The 24,169-nt window shown below is 35.5% G+C and overlaps 1 protein-coding gene across 1 annotated transcript in view; it reads right to left on the bottom strand.

Annotated features, from left to right (window-relative positions):
- LOC108553666 (putative fatty acyl-CoA reductase CG5065) overlaps positions 1-13,337 on the bottom strand; it is a 37,676-nt gene extending 24,339 nt beyond the window's left edge. Inside the window, exon 1 of the mRNA XM_017908675.1 lies at positions 13,242-13,337. The gene's annotated coding sequence lies outside the window, so the exon portion shown is untranslated. The remainder of the gene's footprint in view (positions 1-13,241) is intronic.
- Positions 13,338-24,169: the final 10,832 nt, after the last annotated feature.

The following is a 24,169-nucleotide window of genomic DNA, read 5'->3' as shown; positions in this document are numbered from 1 at the left end:
ATTCGTTCCGTCTTCCGTCGGCTTCCATTATTACGTTGTCATCCTAGTAGCAAGGTTACGAACTCCGTCGTGGTCGGTGTGTGTTTTGCTCGCTTCGTCCTTGTTGCTCAGAAGGCTGCGTTGTTGTTGCTGTTCTTTCGTTCGGGGTCACCAATGTAGAGGGAGTCCTGCCCAACCATCGTTTGAAGTCAGTTCGTCGCAGGTATCCTTGGTTGATGTTGCTAGAAGGAAAGGTAAGAAAAGGAAGGGATGGCGTTTCGTCTCGGGCCTGCTAGGGGACTCATCGGTAAGGCTTGCTTAGCAGGCCCTTGCCTTAGACACTGGGGATAATACTATTGGAAAGACGGGAAGTTATATATATAGGAACTGGGAGTTTTCCGAGGACTTGCGGGAAAGTCCTCGAAGGTGAAATCCATCTGGTGGCGAGGGTGAGAATGATGGTCGCTAGATCACCCCCCTGCCAGTGATTAACGATATATTGAGATGATGACGAGATTGGAGCGGCCTTCATTCTTGGCGAGCGCGTTCTTAAAGCTTGGAACCGTTGTGGAGTAGTTCTTCTGCCCTCCTAGGATGGTTGCGGCGTTCTTTCGATGAACGGTAAGGTTTGGCATTAATCGGCGAGCGCGTTGGACTTCGAGTCTGGATTCGTTTCGTCTTTCATCGGCTTCCATTATTACGTTATCATCCTAGTAGCAAGGTTGCGAACTCCGTCGTGGTCGGTGTGTGTTTTGCTCGCTTCGTCCTTGTTGCTCAGAAGGCTGAGTTGTTGCTGTTCTTTCGTTCGGGGTCACCAATATAGAGGGAGTCCTCCCCAACCATCGTTTGAAGTCAGTTCGTCGCAGGTATCCTTGGTTGGTGTTGCTAGAAGGGAGGGTAGGAAAAGGAAGGGATGGCGTTTCGTCCCGGGCCTGCTAGCGGACTCATCGGTAAGGCTTGCTTAGCAGGCCCTTGCCTTAGGCACTGGGGATACTATTGGAAAGACGGGAATATATAGGGACTGGGGGACTTGCAGAGAAGTCCTCGAAGGCGAAATCCATCTAATGGCAAGGGCGAGAATGATGGTCGCTACAACACGTATAGGATGTCTCAAAATTCACGAAAGATTTGAATTTTGCACCATTTGCGTGGTAAAGTGTTGCCAATGAAAAAGAAAGGCAGCGTGATAGCTGACAGTTCAGGGTCAAAAATGATTGACTGTCAGCATCAAAAATGGAGCGCTATATGAAAGAACAACGCGTTTTATTGTTGAGCAATATTTACGGTTTTGAATTAAAAGTCTGTGTTTTCTGTCAAAACTACTTATTGCGAGAAATTTGGACACCCGTTATATTCTGTTTCGCTTCCTTTTCCGTTGAGCTACAGAGTTTTCAATAAAGTTTTCTTTTCTATATTTTTCACACACCATCTCGATTGCTTCTCTTTCACGCATTAGTTTAAACATTTTCTCGTTTTGTTTTAGCACCCCTCTTTCATGCCTTAGAAACGCTTCACGCGCTCGTCAACCCTAAACACCATTCGCATCCTCTCAGAACCATACCTATTTCGTTACATTCCCATAGAAGGCTCAACAGACAGTACTACAACCAGTGGCGGTAACAAGAAAAAGAAATGAAAAACTAATCTACGTGACCCGTCTTAGGAAGTCAGAATAGACAAACCTGTTTTAAGACGCGTCAGAATGGATAGACATACGTGACCCGTATGTACAATATTAATTATAGGATGTTCATGCTTCCTTGCTGATAAAAGTGTCATTCATAATTTAATCGAATAAAATACCTGATCGCGTGAATACCTAACATTAACTTCGTGAAACTAGCGGAAAGGTTCCAGCGAGTGATTTTTAAATAATTTCTATGACGAAACATCGTCGACTTTTATTCTGTATAGAAGTATTTACACGTTGCACTTAGCACAATATGACACGTTATTCGTTTGTCATGATCAAGTGCAAAGCACAAGAGCAATCCATCAAATTACTTCGGTACGTATGTGTTATACATGCAACATGTAGACATGTCTCATTCTCGACAACTTGTCCTCATCTCGCGCAAAATCTGCCGATTCGTAGACTTTGACATGACCAAATCATGTCCATCAGAATCCCGAAATATTCTAAGAATCTCAGCATTTGTGTCCTCATTCATTTTACATTTGCACTTCTGCAGACATTTTTCCTCGTACCTTGGTCTCGTATCCTGTTATCTCTGTTGTCTTCATGATACTCGTTCTGTTATTATGCTGACATCTTTGAAACTTCTCGCTGTACTCATACATCTTTTCCCTTTTTTATTTCTAGCAATCCTTTTTTTAAATATTTAATTATATCTAATTAATAATTAATTCAATTATATCAACGCTAGCGATCGGTTTACGCGTAAAAATTATCGTCGTTTATTTTGAAATTTCTTTTCACTGCCTTTTCCTTTTTGGCTGACCGTAAATTTTCTCTTATCGTTGAAATTTGTTCCTTGGCTGACCTTAAATTTTCTTTTATCGTTGAAATTTATTCCTTCTGAGATTGTTCTTTCATTGCTAGAGTTAAGGTACACGGAGTTCCTAGAATTCTAGGTAGCGATTGCTTTCCCTGATCATGAACGTTTCTCATATAGACATTGTCAAACTGAAGCCTGTGGGTCATAGATTATTTTCATACACTGCTTCTGAATAAACGCACTGTCCATGTAAGAGTAGCCGGGAAATTATAGGGAACTCTGAGAAATGTTGAATGATACTTATATTTAGTATCGTTAATTTTTTGCAGAAAGTAACTACCGATTACGGGCTGAATACAAGATTTATATCAGAGAGATAGTTGATTAATAGTTGTTCTGCTAGTACTTGGACATAATGAACTGATATTATTCGGAAATACAGATGAAACTCATTCTTCCATGAATTTCATTAGAAATTCATTGAAATGCTTGTTTAGCATTTTACATGTTAATTAAAATATACTTAGAACAGGAAATATTAATTTTATCGCGTGCACTAACATCGCATTAATATTGCTTAATGAAACGAGAAGCAAAGGCCAAAAATGTCGGTCAACGAGTATATCTCAGCTTTTATTCAATTCCTACCGAAGACTGTAGAATGCCTCATGATCCTGGATGTCATTCAACGAATCGATGACACTGTTTGTCGTTTTCACACAATAAATATGAGCCTAAGCAATGAGAATTCGAAGCTATAAGGAAACAATGCCACACACGTACACACACACGCGCGCGCGCAAAAATCCGTAAAATTCGAGGAAAATGTCATGGAGATAATCTGACGTGACTGACGTGCAAGATCATTCAGGAGGTGTTTGAAACGCCTTTGCTCGAATATCGCGAAAATCTCGCGATGGGAACCTGGCTCAATCGCAAGTTTAACGACCTCATTTAACCGCCGCCTTTTAATTATGTCCCTTTCGGTTCTTCGTTGAAAAGTTCGCTGACCTACCTTGAGCTGAATACCGCAAAACGTGACACAGCTTGAAATGGAAAGGAAAAATTACCGACACGTATGAATACATGTATCCTGAATATAAACGTGGTTCGTGTATGCAAACTTTTGCTGGAAAAGTGTTCGCTGGAAACGCAACGGACCCGTTACAAGGCACGTTAATTGGTCTTTCATAACATCCTGCGGAACTCGGGTTGTTTCAAGCAACCTGAGCCATTTCAGATGAGCGGAGCACAGTACCGAGCACAGGGCTGATTATTAGATCTTTCGGAAGACATTGGTTCCTGCATTGGACGAGTATAGGAGAAGGAAAAAGGATAAAAATCGCAAGCAATTTAAGCAGATAGACAGATGATGTTCCCTCGTGAAGGATAAATATCGATGAAGCAAATACTAGACAAAATTTCAGGTGTAACCGTAGCCCATATTTTACCAGAGTATCAGACCAAATTCTTGTATCAGATATCAGAGTATCAAACTAGGTTCTTTAGATAGATCACGTTAGTCATTCAAAAGTTGGGAACAACGATGTAAACACACCATGAGTCATATAATTATGCAAATTATATCCAGAGTGATAGCACGTAATCGCTATATAGATCAATGTAACATAACACAAGTGACAAATTGCAATGTTTTAGGACCTTGAATAAGACCGCTTTCGCAATTAGCTGCTGACCTTAACAATTTAGACTCGGCACATGTCAAATCTTGCGTGGCCTTTACACGACTAAATTTTACCAGTAGATATTCAAAGACCTTCAGAAAACAATTCATCATTTCCTAAAGACCGAGAGTGGTTCCTGCTTCCTCTGGAGAACAAAATCGATCCGTCTTTCTTGACAACCTTCGTATAATCACTCGTTAAACGAATATATGCCTTGTAGGTATTATTCGAAGGATCATCAGAACGTAAACATGTTACTCCTATGTAGAATGAAAGAAACCATCCGAATAATGGGATTTTTACCTTGACGTGTTACGAAATCATGCTTAAAGGTGTCGTTTGCTATCCATTTACCTTTAACTATACTAAATGGTAATTAGTATCGCTAAAATGTTAATTTTGCCAACAGCACTATGCATAAGGTGTCGAGATACCAAGGTATAATTCTTTTACCGAAACAAAAAAAGGTTCTTTTTTTTCTTTAATTTTTTTATATTTTCATCAAAAATATAATTCGCCATGGTATTAAAAAATATATCCTTGGATCGACGACTTTTTATGAACACGTAACCTCGCATGTAAACTGTCATAAATTTGTTAGCATTATTTATAGAATATGCACAGCACGTTAAACTTACGCAAAAGTTAATTATCTTATGACACGTCTGTAATGTCATTTCACGATGAAAATCTTCCAGAGGATTTTACGAATTCGTTTCGGGATTGTACGTGATATCTTTATTTGACAAAACTCGCAATAGACGCTAAACACTTCGACAACGAACATGGAATATCTTACAAATCGTTCGAGAGAAGTTGAAGAAAAGAAAACAGGAGAAAAAGAAAAACGGAAGGTTGAAATTCACTTATTCGTCATTCGCTTATTCCCCATTCACGAATTCGTGATATTTTCATTCCATTCGACCCAAATCATGATCGAAACCCAACAGTCGAGAAGGGAAACAATTGCAAAACATTTCCAAGATGGAAATGAACAACTCGAATGTCTCCTCAGCGAGTGGAGAGATACAACTACTTTCTCTTCATCCATGATCCTAATTGAGCCTAGGTTACTCTTGGTCGTTGAATTCGTCAGACTGTGCCTATTTAGAAACGTCGTTTCGTTTCGAGAAGAAGTTAGAAACCTTGAAATCTCCAAGTATATATAACGAGAATCAAACCGATGACTCGATACGCTACCCTGAAACCATAATAACCATAATCCTGCCTATCAACCCTTTGCATTAAAATGACGGGTCTTACTCCTCACGAATCCCTTACGTCAAATCTCACGATTGTAAGCTACATTAATCCATCTAGAATTATATTTCACGCGTTTAAACGTGCACAAAATTCGAAGAATATCTCAAATTTTTATCTAACTTTATCTTTGACGGAATAAGTATACAGTGGTTAGTTCAAATTAGATACTACTTCGATGCATACCCTTTCGTGATTAAATCGCAATGCAAGGAATTAATCACTTTTTAACTCGATTTTTGGAAATATAATTGTCGTGCTTTACGTGACTCACCCTGTATATAGCGCGGGGGACGTTTTCATAGTCGGTTCATTGATCACTGAAAAGTGCCCCGAAGCAACTCGTGCACACATTGGTTTATTAGAGCGTGATCGAGCACAGGGGTAGATTCTAGGAAGGCTGAGGACAATGAGCGAACTACTTGTACTCCATTTTATACAGGGTAGGCCGTAATTCGTGATACAGATCGTAGTCTAAATGGAAATAATATTTTTGAAGCAGCTTCCATCAAAATTAATTAATTTGTAGCCCCGATCCAAATTGCATTCTCGGATCCACACTCGAAGTAACTGGTCAATGGTCGACAACTTATTTGGAAATAGAGAATTAATTCTATTTTCGTATTTTTCTAATCGATAAGGTATCTACGTCGAGATACCTTCGTGAAATGAAATTAAAATACAAAGGGCTATGATCTATGTATGAAACGAAATAGGGTGCCGAGTTGAATTTGATATAGAAATGCGAAGGGTTAACAAGCAAGATGAAATAAAATTTATTAATTTTTAAAACAAAAGTAAACGGAAATTAATGTATGCGCGTATCTGAATGATATTTCGAGTATCTCGGTGTAATAGTTTAAAATTCGGAATTAAATAAACAATTGCCTATGTCACGGTAATAATGCATCAACTTCTAACGTACTATCGATGCAATAACTTTTGATGTCACAGTACCAAGCACTACGTGTAGAACAGTAACCTGTTAGAAATCGAATCGCTGCAATATTTTAACATTAAATCTACCACGACCGGTCGGATGACCGATCAAATGATCGGTTGTGGTCGATGTTAAATAGGTTATATATAAACTTCAAAAGAAACGAAGTAAGGAAATAGACAAATATTGAAAAATTGATGTATATTAAGAGACAAGTCATAAAATCAAATAACGAGAAATAAAAAATTCAAACATAGTCCGTTTAATCTATTCAGTGCTAAATAAATATAAATAAATAATTATAATCGAACCATTTCGTCATGGTCGTATGTATTAACTCAAAATATGTTAAAAATATATCAAGAGACTTTTCAATCTTTCAGGTCAAAATCTCGAATTTCCCTGCTTTCAAATAATTAATAAAATAAATATAAATAAGTAATAAAATAGAAATAATCTGAAATTTTCGTGTAGCAGCGTGTTTCGATGTGACAAATAACGTATAATATACTGTTCTCTTTATTCGCAGATCCTTGCTGTCCGATCACTCTCGTCCCACAAGCCTCGAAAGTGATTTACCGCGGTCGCTGGTTCGCGAATCGGGAAACAATGCTTCTAATAGCACGTCATTACCCTCGAAACCTCTCGCAAAATCGTAGCCTCGCTATCGTGGTTAATGGTAGAACGAGAAGGACAGGAACGAATTAACGAAACGAACGAGCAAATTGTTGACTTTCCAGCGACTGTTTCGCAACGTCGCGATCTTTCGAGGAGAGCTCGTTGAACGTCTCCACGCGTTCTCCATTATGAAACGAAGACTTTTCGATCAACATCTCAACGTGCTAAACAACATACTCCGTTTAAGATGTACGATGATCGAAATTTTTATCGAATTAACGAGCTTAAATCGTATTAGGGTTGCCGTGTGCCAACATAACCTATATCTCCTAACATAACAGACACGTAGTTACTACATACAGGCTTCGACTTCTTATTTAACGGTGAAGCATAAAGTAATAATGTAACAGATTTCGTAGACCATTGGTTCGCGGATAAACTATATTTTGTTTCGTTACCTTTACACGTTGTAACTCAAAACTGTTGCCCCTTGGAACGTTATATAATTGTTATATAATATTATCATCGTACCATATTATCTGAATAATTCATTCATGACATGCCTATTCTACTAACAAACTTGCTCTTCAGGCACAAAAAGCAGATAAGTGTCTTTGACATCTTTCTAGTATCATGATACGTCCATGAGCCTTCAATAAGCTTACGACGTCGATGCAGTGCGAAATTTAAAGAATTTATTTCCACGAAACATTATAAAATATTCATGTGGAAAATATCTAGTTGACTAATCTCAATAGTATAACTATTTAACATTGGGGAATAGTAAACAAAGTTTTAGTATCGTTCGAAAACGCACAAGTGTCTTCGCAAAGAAACAAGGGGATCGTAAAAATATGCCAACAGAAACGTTCAATATCATTGTTTCGAAAATGAGCAAGCTCGTTCTCGGAAGCGCGGCATGATGGTAGAAAGAAACAGCGGAGGCTTTTGTGAAATGCCGATATCTACATACGCGTATACGGGTCATGGTGTAAAAAATCGAGTGGAATCTCTATTTGTTCGTAAGCACTTTTTTCGAATCCATCGATGATCTAAATTTCTAATTAACGCGATGACGTCATTGCTTCATTAGCCGTGGACGGTGCAAGGACATCATCGATGAAAACGGAACATAAAAGACGCGTTGTAGAGAATGTTCCGTATAATTGAAGACGCTGGTTCGTAAGCCATTCGCAGGCCAAATCGATTAACTCCGCGAAACAGAGAGTAGAATTTTCTTTTAAATATGATAAATAAATCGATATTGGCATCGATGTTGGCATTGAAATTAATAAATGGAAACTTTATAAATGCAGTTAATCGCTTTGGACTTCGAATAGCTCATCTGTCACGAATTACTAGCGACACGTAAAAATTGTTGCAGCGAAAGATGTTTGATACAGTAACAGGTATCATCGCGTGATATGAAATTATGCGATGATTTCTGGAGGTCAACTTAATCTCCTTTCTTCTATGGGATATCGTATATTTTTATCCGTGACAGCATAAGGTTTATCAGTAGGAATTCAATGATATGCTACTCAAGGTAAGTCGATGCATTAGAAGGTCATACATTAGCTAGACCTCAAGGAGTCAGATCAATGCGAATCGTGGGTCGTGGGCTAACTATCCAGGTCCGTAGCACGATCACGTAAGGTTCAGCTAGTTGACGACCCTACTCAACGAATCTACGTGATCGTGATACTGACCAACCAACCGAGAATTCGTGATTTGACTCCTTCGAATCTCGCTAATCACCTTTTACATCCGATTATCATGTACAGTTGTTAAATAGATCCCAGCAAACGCCACTATCTTGTGCATAGAAACGAATGCTAATTATTAAGTTGACCTTGGCAGTTCCTCGCAGATTTCTCACAGAATTATTCATATTACAATGTATCCACCTCGTCGTGTCAAATATTCCTCTTTGCAATAATTTTTACGAATCTTCAATGATTATAGTTCAGGAGTAATCGCAACGTCTTCGACTGAATGGAACATAGAGATGTCGTTATCATGGAATCTGTAAATAAAAGAAAGGATAAAATGGTAAATACACGAATAGAATGAAAAATTACATCACGTAATAAGACCCGATAGCAGATTTTGAACGTGATCGTGCGACGATCAATAATTATGGTATTCACTGTCAAACAGGATTGTTTTCTATCGAGTACTCAAATTTCTCGGAAATACCAAGCTCGAAAATGTTGATCTTTCACGATGAATATTTCGTTGAATCCAATGTCACGCGAGTATGTCTGTTTGCAAATGCTCAGAGATCCAGAGGGAGCGAAATTATCTCACAAGCGTGATTTTTGAAAATTGCAAGTCCACTCTACTGTCTTAGAATTTAAGATTGGCTTGTGTCCATCTATGTTATTTATTTATTTATCATTTCTTCTTCTCTTTCTTTTTCTATATTTTCTAAATTTCTCTACGCTATTAAATACATCATAACGATTAACAAATTATATTTTTCAGATTATATAACGACGAAAGCTTTTCGAGACTGGGTATGTGTAGCTCGACCAAGACGAGATATACGTATATCCGTATACAAGAAAATAAAATAAATCCGTATACTGCTTAAACTTTCAATACGACACAGTGCATTTAAATATGCGCATTAGCGGATGTCATTTAATTATTTCAATTTCCCATGACGGAAAGTAAATATTTGATTTGATACTCGAAGTCGTCTGGAGACGTAGAAAACTTTATATAATCTGAATTAGTTTCACTTCCTATTGCATCATTACAAAGAGGTAAGATAACTTCATTTCCAGTTTTATCTGTATAGATATACGGATTTTCGTGTAATATCGTCGCGTGTAGCAAGTTGGTACATTGTCTCCGGGACATGTTGATGAACTGAAAAAGTAGGCCTACGACAAGAACTGATAATAGGAAAAAGAAAACAGCGGAGGTAGACTCCTAAAATAGATATTTGCTATAGTCTTCAACAGTATAACAACGAGATAATAAACAAAATAAGACACACGATATATACACATCTGTTATTATTATTATATCTATATAGTAAATAACAGTAAACGGTTTTACTACTATTTATATAATACGACTGTTTAGCCAATAATAAGTTTTCATAATGTATGTGTACCAACGCAAAATATAATTAAAATAACAAAATTGGATAAAAATGGAAAAATCGTTACTCATTCCCTCGTTTTAACTGAAACCGAGGCAACGTTGAATTTCTGGAATAGAAGGAACGTAATCGGTGCTTTATCAGTGCGCTGCAAACCAAACAATTCACACAGACAAAGTTTTAATTCAACTCTGTTCACGCATTAGATGCTCAGATAACCGATAACATTTGCATATCTTCGAGTTTCTTCTTCGGTATCGATTCTATCAATTAATCGAACATGTTCGTTTAAATTGCCAAGATTTATCAATTATAACATCTCCAGTAGATGATTTCGTGAGAAAAAAAGGAAAATCGCAGTGTAACGAGAACGATAAGAAAAAAGAATTTTCGAAAAGGGGGAAAAAAAATTCCGTATAATTTTTATTGAAGCAAAAAAAATATCACCAAATAAACCACATACCTCTACAATTAAATTAGAGGCATCTTTTTCGTTTTCTGGCGAGTATTAAAAATAGCAACTTCTCTTTTAAAAAAATTTATGCCAAAGAATATTCATTTTTATTTTTGTTGATTTATGGTGGATTTTCTGATATTCTGATATTCTGATATCTTTGAATAATGTGTAATAGATATCTCGATATAGCAGTGGAAAAAAGAGAGAGGCAGAGAATTGCGTTAACAGTAACTGTAACATTTAGAAGTCAGAATTCTGAGTACTTGCATACGTCAGACCAGTGAAACGACTATAAATGCACACGTGTGTTTGTATGGGAATATTATCCAGAGGAACAGAAGCAAAATTTATAGCGAAATTTTATATAATACAGCGATGGCATACTATTTTGGGACGTTAACACAAATCTTAAATAGAATCATAAAAAAACTACAAGCAAAAATCAATATATATATATACAAAAAAGAAAAAAAAAATAAATAAATAAATAAATAGGTGCACCGTGTGTATAACACCCAAATTACGTACAAAAATTTTAAAAATCAAAGAAATCGGATAGAATAAGAAATTTTGAAATGTAAAGGACAGGGGAAAAAGAAAAAATTAATAGTTAAAGAAAGTATACAAAAAAGTTACTAATAACGGAAAAAGGAACGACACAAAAAAATTTGAAAAAGTGAAACGTAAATAAACAAAAGTAAAAATAAAAAATAAAAAATAAAAAATAAAAAATATGGTGAGATTTATAGAAATAAAATTTATAAAACATATGTTCGCTGTGAATCCCCGCTTTCGTTCGAGAATCTTCGGCGTCCCTTAACGTTGACGCCTACGATATATTTCTAGGCTATGTAATACGCATTGTAGCACAACGTGGAACGAAAGGGAGAATCCAAAGGTTTCCCGTTGGCTGAACGTGTACAAGCCTAAAGAGTAACCGCCGCGAACAACCCTTTTACGCGTAACGGACTAACACGGAAGCAACGCGCCGTGTATTGATCACATTCCACGGATTTACCGACACCGGATAATACTTCCAGGCGAAAAATCAAAATCACTCTCACCGTGGCTTCACCGTTTCTGCATTCCATATTTATATATATTATTAGATAAATTCATATTTAAGATTAATCTTCCAGACCAGTATATAATTTGAAAAGTTTCGAATATTTAAATATAAACTAGCCAGTTTATGGTTTTTCTTGCAATCGTTTTTTAAATTCACGATTGGATTTTGTCACATATAAATCTTTATTAAGGTTCATTCATAATGAGAAATGACACGCACGAATTATTAATAGTCGGTAAAATAGAATTATTTAATTATTAAACAGTGTTACGCATAGAATATTACATGTAAATTATAATATTCTAGGAATAAAGTATCAGATTTAATTCAGAATGTGTGATTGTACAAGTTTTCTTATGTATCAACTACATCGTCATCGATGTTATACGTATCAAGATAAAAATTCGCGATATAATTTATCGTGCCATTTACATATCGACTTTGTGTCCTTTCATACCGATAACGCATCTATAAAAAAAAAAGGAAAAAAATAAATGTCAACAAACATGATTGAATAACCGAGCCAATAAATTACTTTTAAATCTATGTTAATGGAGATTTTATTGCAACCAATCACCTGTCAATCGAACACAGTAGCGCCAACATTTTTTGTTGCACGCGAGCATAATAACAGTAATAACATTTGTTCACTAAATGACACTAAAGAAACGTATAGTCGAATCGCTTTCCACCGGTTCAAACAGAATAGTAAATTGACGCACATTATAATTTATATAATACTCTCATACGAATAATTCACTATTTTCTACACCACAGTAACACAGCAAGTAAAATTATGAGGAAATCCATTCCGTTTAAGGGAAACATAAATATAACCAACATCAAGATCCAAGGTAAGACAATCATTCAAGTATCAATACCTATATGAGTGACAAGTAACGATGGGAGAAATCAAGGAGAATACGAGTCACGACTATTTTACACGATGAACCGGCATGCGGGTCGCGTTGCGCACGCTAAGAAACGCGCGCACACAACTATATCAAGCTAAGTATTCGCATGTATACACACGGATATGACACCGAACTAGACAATGCGTCAAAAAAGAGGAAGTAATCGTCAGCTTTGATGCAGAATCAGAAAGAAATAAGTGCCTTCCCAACAGTGTAACAACCTAAAAGGTGGCTCTTATGTGTAAGAAACCAGGCATCGAGAGTTCGAATGACTCGAGAATGGATCCGTCGAAAGTACGATGGGATCGTATTCACACGCGATGAATTTCTTGTGATATCTTTTACTAATACGGCGGGAAAATCACGCATCCAGTATCAAGTAGAACCATAAAATTGCACTGGCGACCGAATGATCGTGGTTTCTGTTATTAAGCGGAAAAGTGATTGAAATCTATGGTACCATAATCGGGACGAGGTGTCCGGCCGTACGACTCGACCGTTCGATTTTTGCATACCATCTTCGATATCTCTACTATAAAATTTTCCGACACAATCGCCAACCTTCTCGTTGCGAATTGTGTTTCTAACGATTTTAATATCAACACGAAGTTATACTTGCATATTTATGAAACTAGAAAACAGAGAGGCTCATGCACACCCATGATATTGCGAAGCACGATAGTAGGCGCGGCTTTTCACCCCGTACAGAAAGAAAACGATTCCCTGTCACTGATTTTTCACGTACCTACGTTATCCGACCGTGTCTTCTTCGTCGACAATCCTTGAGCTGTCCACGGGTAAAACTCACGCTACCGATTTAACACAGAATCGCGAACTTCTCGTATACTCGGCGCTTTTCAGCTCGTGCTCGTCGCACGCCAACCGAGTCCGCCATCTTGGGGCAACCGCCAAATCCTCCCAGGCAAGACAATTGTTTCTCATGAAAAGTCACTAGGACCTTCACTTTTTCTTTCCCCTTTCTTCTTTTTCACACCCTTCAGACACAGACGACTATAGCTTAATTTATTCTACACTTTTTAAATTCGCTACCTTTGCGGCTTATCTGATTATGTTTTCATCTGTGATATGAAATTTAGTATTAACAGATGTTATAATATATATTTTTATTCAAAATTCAATTCAAATTTTATTACATAAAACTTAGTACTGTCTCATGTATTCATATTTAATGACATAAGCCATGTTATTTAACATTTAATTACTATTTTTATTAATGATAAAGTATACTTTTAATTTATTTTTGATGATATTTCTTTTGTAAAAAAAAATGAAATTATCTAATAAAATCCACTAGATACATCTTGCCGGATTACTGTCACATTGTAGTACTTTCAGAATTACATTTCCTGCAATTTAAATAATATTTTACACATATTAATTATAATTTGGTTAGATATACTAGTAATACCTTGTAATAATTACTCGAGATAAAAAATAATATCTTATGATTAAAACTTTTTTTGGAAATCTATGTTTATTTAGGTATATTATCTAATTTACCTAGAATATTTATGTATATTAAATATATGCATTTTATTTAATACTTATTTTATTTTATAAAATTCACGTCTAATTTATTATTCAGGGTAAACTAAGGTTCTGTATTTTACATGATTGATCAAACAGGTATTGCTGATATATATATTACAAGGGAATACAATCAATTTTTGCAGTATTACAATCGCGTTTACACCTAAGGTCATATGAAACCCGCTATAATATATATATATATATTAGAAGTATATGAAAATCATGAACATGTTCATCTATATCTAACAAATAACACTAAAGTATATATTATTTCCATAAATAACATTTATCATGCATATGCATACATATATGTACGTATATATCTATGTACATAGATATGTATATTAAATCAATATAGATATTTAGGTATCTATGTGAAAAATACTTAAAACTTTACTGTCGTCATTAAAGTTTTACAATAGTAAAGACTGATTAAATCATATTAATAGAACTATAGCTTCATATATAGCCAAGATGAAAAAAAAACTGTTTCTTTAAAATCAATGCGGTATGTAGTGCTGGCTATCAAGTCACACGAGGCATCAACCTAAAGGGGCCAAAAAGAGAAATCAAACTAATTAAAATTAATTCCTAGTTAAGTTATACTTTAATGGTAACTTTTATAAGGGTGCAATAGTTATTAAATTTCTAGCTTAAAACAAATTTATCAATTTAATGATGTAATATAATATTTAATGTAATATTGTGCTTTCTTTCTTGATATATATTATGAACATCTAAAATGCACTCTAGCCTGACATCTACTGTCCATAGTTTGAACCACAAAACATATAGGTGTGAGATAAGACAGAAATGGGAAAGATGGGCCAATTTCCACCGCCAAATTTGCATTCTACTCAAAGAAAAGTAAGATATAAACTTTTACTAATTTTATTATCCCACATCACAAAATTCTTCATACCATTTGAGTATCATTTCCGACTTTACCGATTCAGCCTAGAATAAGATTATGACATCCATAGTGGTAGGAATTCGAACTACATTAAAAAATAAGTCACACAATAGAATAATTGGAATTTAAAAGAAATATAGAAACCTAAATTCACAATACACATATTTATTCATCCTTAGATAGCTAGCTATAGTTGATCATAGTCCCAAGAGATTGAATGATTGCAAACAGGTAAACGCAAGAAGAAGCATTCAATTTTGTGAATGTAGAAAATAATAAAAAGAAAATCTTAATTCTTCGTTGTGATTATATATATATATATATATCTGTGCAGAAAGTGAAAACATTACACATAACCTAAAGGACCAAATTTAAATTTATTGATTAATGATCTCGATTTAATAATTCCTACAGACGTAACAAAAAAATTACCGACAGCAAAGTACTAAGCTAATCATTTCTTTCGTAAGTACAAATTGTTTGATATATTCGAATTGCAATAATATGGACTGTAATAATTTGATTCTAATGATGTCTTATTATAAGAGGAATACGAAGAAAACGTTTTACCTTTTCTTATACTACTTTTCACGCTGCCTTTATTTCTTTTAAATTTTATTCAGTTTTCCAGAATACTTGTAGAAAATTTTGCAAAATGTAAAACGAAAAATTAAAACTAAATTATAAGTATTGCGCAATTTTTAGCTTGGCATTGTTCATCGATCATGAATTTGTTTAGAAGTCATTTGAAATCTATATTAAAATTGATTTAGATAAATTATTAAATATATTACTAACACAGGATGCCAATTTCCAGGTCTCACCATGTGGAGATACATACACAATGGGGACCCGAGCATAAATACCCATCTGAAACATAATTGAAAACGTACAACGTAAATGACAAAATAAATTAGAAAATAATCGTGTGACATACCAGGCACGAGATTACCGAGCATTCGAGGAATCACGTGCTGCGTGCTAATACACGAGCGACTATATTCACATCGGTTTCAAGGAATGAAGCAATTGGCAACGGATAATCGCTCGCTTCACGAAACGAACGAGAGGAAAAATGCGAAAAATTTTAGTTCCAAATGAAACACGGTATGTTAGCACAGAAAACCACGTATACAAGGAACATAATCATGGGACCTAAACTGTAACAAATTGAATTTAATACATACGCATCCCACGATGTCCAACGATGTCTCATGATGTCCAGCCATGGTCCACAATTTCCAAGGATGTCCAGTCATGGCCCACAATGTCCAAGGATGTCTACCGATGTTCCACGTCACCCAATGCGGGAGGGGGAGGGAGGAGGGAGTGCAAATAAAGTGATACTTGAAATTCCAGCCTAGCCTCTGAGATACTCTAAGGTACCCTGTTAGAAGCTAGGCTGGATTGCGAGTTCTGCGTAGCTCTTAGCTTGGCATCGTTTGTCAAAGATGAGCTTATCGAAGATTCCGAAAAGTAGTATGTAAAATTTATTCGGATGAATATGGAAATACATCTTTGACAAACGATACCAATTACCAGGTCTCACCACGTGGAGGTGGCTATGCAATCGAGACCCATGCCTAAACACGGTATTAAGATATAGTGAAACATAGTAGATTATATAATACAAAATAAATCACATAATGAGTTTCGAAATGACTACCAAAAATTATTACAAAAATCAATGCAAAATATAATACAAAATTTGTTACAAAATAAATCACAAAATAAATTACAATGTAAATTACAAAATATAGTATGCCTCACATCTGTGACAAAGGAAGATTAATTAATAATGACAAGGAAATAAAAGTTGAAAAAGCGGATTAGTAGTTGCATTGGATTATTATAATATGAAATAAGAAATAATTTTTTAAAAACGGAACTTGGAAGAGATTACGCGAGCAATCATATAGGGTATTATATATTTCGTTACTCTGGCTTTCTCAATTTTATATGATAATGGCATAAACTTTTAATTCCTGAGCGCGATATATCGAATTTTAAGGAATTTCGGCGAACCCTCGATTACAATGTGCACAGTATGCACAGTAATACTGCACAAATGTGCAAACATAAAAAATTCGTGCAAGTTATATTGAATTAATGTAGCGAGCATAGTGACAAAAATAGTATTGAAAATAATATAAAAAATACTGAGGTGTTCACTCACTAAAAATCCTAATTAAAATTCGGGATTAGTGATAATTAAGGTGCTGGGGTGATTCTACTTTTTAAATGACTCGACAAAAATTCATGTAAAGGAAGAAGCATGCAATAATAATAATAATTAAAAAAGAAATGATAGGGGGAAAATTATATTTCACTAAAAATATGAGAAATTCCATAATCAAAGGAACACATCTAATAATTTAAAAACATTCAAATTATTACTTTGATTTTGGAAATCACTCGGGGGAATGCTTTCTTGCACTTGTATTTCTTAAGACTCACGTGCAATAACTATGACGATGAATTTCTAAATTTCTATTTAGAATGGGAATTAGAAATTTTTCAACTGAGATTCTAATACGCGATGTACAAGAAAACCTTAGCCTGATCCAACAAATACATCACAGAAATATATTTTGCACGAGTGCTATTATGTATTAGTACATTAGCACTCGTGGTCACTATGCTCTCTATGAGAATAATATAAAATACAACCAGTCACCCGTGTCGTTTCGGACCATTCGTCCTATGACATGATAGGGAACCAGAGGAATTGTAAACATGCGACTTACTGATCGTTGATCTCTTCTCCATATCAAAGCAGGTCTGGATTGACTGTCGCCTTCGTCCTGGCACCAGCATCACTGTGTTCTTCCCTTGCCACGTCGTCAATGTAGGGATGTCAACACTGGTTGTAATTCATTCTTCTTTTTTTGACAACACCTTCACAACACACTCGCGATGTCGCGTACACGTACGAACTTGCTTCGGTCGGTATCAAGAAAATATATCGCGTGTTAACTCATACGAACGAAAACGATTTAGTAGAATTAGGGTAACAATTTAATTGTTAGAAAAATACTTAATGTTCACTGTCACAATGAAATTAAAAAACTAAAATTTAGAATATTTACTTTGATATTATATAGATAATTACAATTAAAAAATGAATGAAATAATTAAACGAGTAATTGAAAATTAAAGTAAATGAATTAAATAAATAAATTATTGAATGTTAAAAGTTAATAATAAAAAAATAAATAAATGAAATGGATTGTTAAAAAGCAAATAAATAAATGAAATTAATTGTTAAAAAATAAATAAATAAAATAAATGATTAAAAATTAGAAATAAATAAATAAATGGAATGAATTATTAAAAATTAGAAATAAATAAATAAATGGAATAAATTATTAAAAATTAAAAATAAATAAATAAAGAAAATAAATGATCGTAAATTTCAGATAAATAAATTAATGAAATGAATGAATTAATTAAATAAAGTATTAAAAGTCAAGAAATAATAAATAAATAATTAAAATAAATTATTAATATTTTTAAATAAATAAATTATTTAAGTAAATAATAAATAAAGTTATTGAAAAATAATTATTATATAAATAACTAATTATGATATTATTAATATGAAATTAGTTTAAAAGTTGTTTATAATTTTATTTAAATTTATTTACGCGATTCAAGTGCCGATATATACATTATGACGGCCAAGGAGCAACTGACGTGTCCTGCGACCTCCAAGTGCCTATATGAACTAAGGGTACCCTTATCCGAGGTCAAACGTAAATTCACGATCTTAACCGATTTTTCAAAAATTCGGGAATCTTTTATAATAGTTATTTCATAGATTCTTGTAAATATATGCTTCGTATAATTTGTAACAACTATATGTACAGTAATTTACATATGTACAATTATTTTTTCATATAAATAAGGCATTTACTTCTTCGTAACAACATTTTTTAACGTATATGTGTTGGAAACAACATTTTAAAGTTAAAAAAAGCGAACAGTAGCTAAAATTGTTATTAACCAAACGGATCTTCTATAATCCATACCCATAACCCATCCTAAAATAAGCAAAAATTCGCGTTTTTAACACATTTTACGAATTTACATATCTTATATATACATATTATACATTTAAGAATGCTTCCACACGTTTTTCATCGTGCATTTATAGAATTTCTTGAAAGTATGTTCAATAAAGGTGGTGATAATGCTCATGAACCAAATTTTGTAACTAGTATATAATATATATTCCTAAATGTTATATATTTATTATTAATCTTATAATTAATATTATTACTTTACAACGTTTTTGAAGTGGAAATTAAGCATTCTTTAATTTGTCATTTTCGTAACAGAAACATATTTTTATTTGTTTCATTGAGATTAATAAACATAAGAGACATCGTTTCATATTCTACATCGATACTTTAACACATGACTATTTCAAAGATGAAGTATTTTCCCGCGTCAACAATGCATAGCTTGACAAGAGTCGCCACCTTCTAGTCGATCTTGCAACGAACGTATCGGTGACACATGGCGGATTATTTTCGCGCGTGAAAGTGAAGCTTTCTATATCTCGACGAAACATAGAAAAGTTTCGTGAAGTCATATTATTACTAGTAAACGTTTTAATTGTTGTAACCAGTGAAATATCTATTAAAGAACAATAATGTTCAATGTCAGTTGTTATTACGGAAGATTAGAACTACAAATTGCGTTCGCAATATTGTCGGAATATATACCAACGGGCCACAAACCAAATTCAAGAAAGTGTGACAAATTTATCAAGATCAGGATATCTAATTGTGAATATGTGTTCGGTGGTAATATACCACGTGTGGAAGGAAGTGAAGTTACATAGTGGAAAACGATACATGTGCCAAATAAAGTGATATATGTGTGCAAACCGTGAACCAATACACCTGCGGAATAAAGTGGTGTGAGTGGGACTTGTATATGAGGGACAGCGTAGGCACATAGCACCGATTATAGATTTTAGGTTTCGATTGTCTAATAGGAAATTTGTTAAACACTGCTGGCAATAGGCTGTATTTTAGTGGTTTTCGCAATTTTTTCTCGATTTTTACGATTCAATTATCAAACAGAGACGGAAATACAAGTGATCTTCAAAACGTGCTGCGAGGCTAGACATTATCTCCTATATCATTTAAAACTCAATCCTAGAATAGAATCTTTCGGTTTAATAACTCTGAATAGGCCGTTACATATCGACTTTTTGTTTCCAAATATAGTATCGAAAATTCAAGTGGCTATGAGACCGTGTTCCGCATTTATATATTATTATATACACATTATGGTATATTCATCCTAGATTTCGACTGAGGCTTCAAAAATTGCAGCCCATACTGTCAGAGTAGGATGTTTTCTAGTCACCGTAACAATTCTTTTCCATTTCCATTATTTTTCTTCGAAATATAGTGACGGAAGTACAAATGTGAGTGACAGGCTACTGCGTAGTTTCCCGTCGGATCTTATCTCGACGAAATGGGGACAGCTGATAACAATTTTGCTATTCATCTCTGTAGAGTAAATCCATCTCTAATAGAATCAGTAGCTTTTTTCCGCTTTTAATTAAGCGTTTTCGAAAAATAGAGCCGGAAGTGAGATCGTGAGTGATAAGCTACTGCGTAGTTTCCCGTCGGCTTTTATCTTGACAAAATAGGGAATGCTGATAAGAATTTTCCTATTCATCTCTGTAGAGTAAATCCTTCTCTACTAGAATCAATGGTTTTTTCCGCTTTTAAGTACGCGTTTTCGAAAAATAGAGCCGGAAGTGCGGTCGTGTGTGACAGGCTACTGCGTAGTTTCCCGTCGGCTCTTATCTTTGCTAAATAGGGACAGCTGATAAGAATTTCTCTAATCAATTTGATAAAACGATCTCATGGCTAACAGAATCAATGATCTTTTTTGGATTCCGAGTACGCGTCTTAGAAAAATAGTGCCGAAAGTGGAAGTTCGTGTGACAGGTTACTACGCAGTTTCCCGTCGGATCTTATCTCTTCTAAATAGGGACAGCTGATAAGAATTTTTCAAATTAATTCGATAGAATGACCTCTTGGCTAATAGAATCAGTAATTTTTTTTGGATGTCGAGTTTGCGTTTTCGAGAAATAGTGCCGAACGTGGAAGTGGGTGTGTCAGGTTGCTGCGTAGTTTCGCGTCGGCTCTTATCTTGTCGAAATAGGGACTGCTGATAAGATTTTTTGAACTTAATTCGATAAAACGATCTCTTAGCTAAGAGAATCAGTTATTTTTTCTGGATTCCGAGTTCGCTTCTTCGAAAAATAGTGCCGAAAGTGGATGTGTGTGTGACAGGTTACTACGCACTTTCCCGTCGGTTCTTATCTTTGCTATATAGGGACAGCTGATAAGAATTTTTCTACTTCATTCGCTAAAATGGTCTCTTAGCTACCAGAATCTGTGACTTTTTTTGGGTTCCGAGTTCGCGTCTTCGGAAAATAGTGCCGGAAGTGGAAGTGTGTGTGACAGGTTGCTGCGTAGTTTCGCGTCAGCCCTTATCTTGTCGAAATAGGGACTGCTGATAAGAATTTTTCTACTTCATTCGCTAAAATGGTCTCTTAGCTAACAGAATCTGTGACTTTTTTTGGGTTCCGAGTTCGCGCCTTCGGAAAATAGTGCCGGAAGTGGAAGTGTGTGTGACAGGTTACTACGCAGTGTCCCGTCGGATCTTATCTCTTCTAAATAGGGACAGCTGATAAGAATTTTTCTAATTAATTCGATAAAATGATCTCTTAGCTAACAGAATCAGTGATTATTTTTGGATTCTGAGTTCGCGTCTTCGAAAAATAGTGCCGAAAGTGGAATTTCCTGTGACAGGTTACTACGCAGTGTCCCGTCGGATCTTATCTCTTCTAAATAGGGACAGCTGATAAGAATTTTTTGAATTAATTTGTTAGAATGATCTCTTAGCTAACTGAATCAGTGACTTTTTTTGGGTTCCGAGTTCGCGTCTTCGGAAAATAGTGCCGGAAGTGGAAGTGTGTGTGACAGGTTGCTTCGTAGTGTCGCGTCGGCTCTTATCTTGTCGAAATAGGGACTGCTGATAAGAATTTTTCTACTTAATTCGATAAAACGCTCTCTTAGCTAACAGAATCTGTGATTTTTTTTGGGTTCCGTGTTCGCTTCTTCGGAAAATAGTGCCGGAAGTGGAAGTGTGTGTGACAGGTTGCTTCGTAGTGTCGCGTCGGCTCTTATCTTGTCGAAATAGGGACTGCTGATAAGAATTTTTCTACTTAATTCGATAAAACGCTCTCTTAGCTAACAGAATCTGTGATTTTTTTTGGGTTCCGTGTTCGCTTCTTCGGAAAATAGTGCCGGAAGTGGAAGTGTGCGTGACAGGTTGCTGCGTAGTTTCGCGTCGGCTCTTATCTTGTGGAAATAGGGACGGCTGATAAGAATTTTTGAACTTAATTCGATAGAATGATCTCTTGGCTAATAGAATCATTAATTTTTTTTGGACTTCGAGATTGCGTTTTCGAGAAATATTGCCGGAAGTGGAAGTGTGTGTGACAGGTTGCTGCGTAGTTTCGCGTCGGCTCTTATCTTGTCGAAATAGGGACTGCTGATAAGATTTTTTGAACTTAATTCGATAAAATGATCTCTTAGCTAAGAGAATCAGTTATTTTTTCTGGATTCCGAGTTCGCTTCTTCGAAAAATAGTGCCGAAAGTGGATGTGTGTGTGACAGGTTACTACGCACTTTCCCGTCGGTTCTTATCTTTGCTATATAGGGATAGCTGATAAGAATTTTTTGAATTAATTTGTTATAATGATCGCTTGGCTAATAGAATCAGTAATTTTTTTTGGATTTCGAGTTTGCGTTTTCGAGAAATAGTGCCGAACGTGGAAGTGGGTGTGTCAGGTTGCTGCGTAGTTTCGCGTCGGCTCTTATCTTGTCGAAATAGGGACTGCCGATAAGAATTTTTCTACTTAATTCGATAAAATGATCTCTTAGCTAACAGAATCTGTGACTTTTTTTGGGTTCCGAGTTCGCGTCTTCGGAAAATAGTGCCGGAAGTGGAAGTGTGTGTGACAGGTTGCTGCGTAGTTTCGCTTCGGCTCTTATTTTGTCGAAATAGGGACTGCTGATAAGAATTTTTCTACTTAATTCGATAGAATGATCTCTTGGCTATTAGAATCATTAATTTTTTTTGGATTTCGAGTTTGCGTTTTCGAGAAATAGTGCCGGAAGTGGAAGTATGTGTGACTGGTTGCGTCGTAGTGTCGCGTCGGCTCTTATCTTGTCGAAGTAGGGACTGCTGATAAGATTTTTTGAACTTAATTCGATAAAATGATCTCTTATCTAACAGAATCAGTTATTTTTTTTGGATTCCGAGTTCGCTTCTTCGAAAAATAGTGCCGAAAGTGGATGTGTGTGTGACAGGTTACTACGCACTTTCCCGTCGGTTCTTATCTTTGCCATATAGGGACAGCTGATAAGAATTTTTTGAATTAACTTGTTAAAAAGATCTCTTATGATCGCTTGGCTAATAGAATCAGTAATTTTTTTTGGATTTCGAGTTTGCGTTTTCGAGAAATAGTGCCGAACGTGGAAGTGGGTGTGTCAGGTTGCTGCGTAGTTTCGCGTCGGCTCTTATCTTGTCGAAATAGGGACTGCTGATAAGAATTTTTCTACTTATTTCGATAAAATGATCTCTTAGCTAACAGAATCTGTGACTTTTTTTGGGTTCCGAGTTCGCGTCTTCGGAAAATAGTGCCGGAAGTGGAAGTGTGTGTGACAGGTTGCTGCGTAGTTTCGCGTCGGCTCTTATCACTTCTAAATAGGGACAGCTGATAAGAATTTTTCTAATTAATTCCATAGAATGATCTCTTGGCTAATAGAATCAGTAATTTTTTTTGGATTTCGAGTTTGCGTTTTCGAGAAATAGTGCCGAACGTGGAAGTGGGTGTGTCAGGTTGCTGCGTAGTTTCGCGTCGGCTCTTATCTTGTCGAAATAGGGACTGCTGATAAGAATTTTTCTACTTAATTCGATAAAATGATCTCTTAGCTAACAGAATCTGTGACTTTTTTTGGGTTCCGAGTTCGCGTCTTCGGAAAATAGTGCCGGAAGTGGAAGTGTGTGTGACAGGATGCTGCGTAGTTCTGCGTCGGCTCTTATCTTGTCGAAATAGGGACTGCCGATAAGAAGTTTTCTACTTAATTCGATAGAATGATCTCTTG

The sequence above is a fragment of the Eufriesea mexicana genome, unplaced genomic scaffold (genome assembly GCF_001483705.2).
Source record: "Eufriesea mexicana isolate 0111107269 unplaced genomic scaffold, ASM148370v2 scaffold22, whole genome shotgun sequence".
NCBI classification, from domain to species: domain Eukaryota; kingdom Metazoa; phylum Arthropoda; class Insecta; order Hymenoptera; family Apidae; genus Eufriesea; species Eufriesea mexicana.
This window is presented reverse-complemented; position numbering and strand designations above follow the sequence as displayed.